We start from the raw sequence: 1,683 nt of genomic DNA, 5'->3' as shown, positions 1-1,683 counted from the left end.
ACTTACAATTAGTTTAAATATTAACTATGTAAACTTACATGTGAGTTTCTCATACGTAAGTAAATATACATATATGCATTAATAAGTATCTGGGGGTGCTACAGTTCTATAACTTGTGTAATAAATGGACGCATAGTGCAAGTAAAATTTGTTTGCTCAAAAGTATGTATTATTTAGCATTAATTAGGTCTAAGTTAATGCTAATTTAGCATTAAATTAAGAGTACTCAGTTAATTAAGTGTAATTACGCAATTTAAATAAAATTTTTCTGTTGTGGCTGCATGGCAAAGTAAAATATAATTTTTTTATGTATGTATTTAGTACTACTTTAGTGCAGAAATTAGCAAAAAAAAAATTACTTAAATATATATGTAAATATTACTAATTAATTATACAATACATTTATGCAAATATTTAAAAGTATTAAAATTTGGACGAAAAATGCGGTAGATTGTTATTAACAATAATCAAAAACTTTGTGCTTAGCAAAATCTATATAAAAATTAAATGCAAATTTTCGAAAAAGCTGAACTCTATTGATTTACATCAATTTGGCTAATTTATGTCATAACTATGCATAAATAGGCGTAGCAAAAAATTTAATTGAGTAAAATTTTTAGTTAAAAAATAAACGTTCGTACTATAATAAAAGATATGCAACTTTATTTTTAACCAACTTCAAAAAAAGAGGAGGTTATCAATTCGTCGGAATATTTTTTTTTTTATGCATGTTACCGCATAACTTTGGACCACGTTAACCGATTTCTATACTTCTTTTTTTAAAGGAAAGGTGGTACCTCGCTGGATCATGAAGAAATTAACGGTACTCTTAAATTTGTATATGATCATTGGAGCCGGTTTGGGTTTTTGCTTAAAAATTACTTGTTTAATTCAATATTCTTGCTGAAATATTAAATTTTACATATCGATGGCTGAGTGGAAGATCGACCTACTTATCTCGGCAGCCAGTTCGAAAACGCCCCATTTCAGTAAACGTTTTAGGAACGCCCTACTTCAGATTTTGATTGAAGAACGCCCAAGTATTGGACGGATTCTACCTCCTCTTCGTCGCAGAAATCGTCATACGAGGTTCCAAACCTGGCGGGAAATGGCCCAGTGTACCATTAGGATTCCTGTGAAAAGCCTAACGTTTGCTTTCGAGTGCTTTAGCGAACTCCTCTTTCTTCATTCATCTAGTCGTGGCTGGCTGCCCTAGGCATCTGGTCAATTTGTGAGGACAGGCATCACAAGGGATGTTTTATGACTAGGACCGCTTTCCTTAATTCTAACTCAGATCCCTTTCTGGCATACTTGTTCGCTATTGGTAGGCTACAATTTATTGAAAATAATTTCTTTTATAAATACTTTCCAAGAATGTATGGAATTCGTATTTTTATGTGTTTAATTCTATATTATTTATGTATAATATACATACATACATTGTATATGTATGTATGTACATATATATTTTTTAACTATTTATGTACATATGTACATTCATGTGTACATTTGCAAGTACATATCGACCGCTGAGTGGAAGAACGACCTATCTCGGAAGCCAGTTCGAAAACGCCCTATCTCAAAAAGCCTTTCAAGAACGTCCTATTTCAGAATTTGGTTGAAGAACACCCTACTGCAGAAGTCGTTTCAACAACGCCCTATCTCATCACATTTTCAAGACAT

Source organism: Rhagoletis pomonella, unplaced genomic scaffold, assembly GCF_013731165.1.
Source record: "Rhagoletis pomonella isolate Grant_MI unplaced genomic scaffold, Rhpom_1.0 Rhpom_scaffold_00002, whole genome shotgun sequence".
Lineage (NCBI taxonomy): Eukaryota > Metazoa > Arthropoda > Insecta > Diptera > Tephritidae > Rhagoletis > Rhagoletis pomonella.
The sequence above is the reverse complement of the archived record's forward strand: the minus strand, read 5'-3'. Positions refer to the sequence as shown.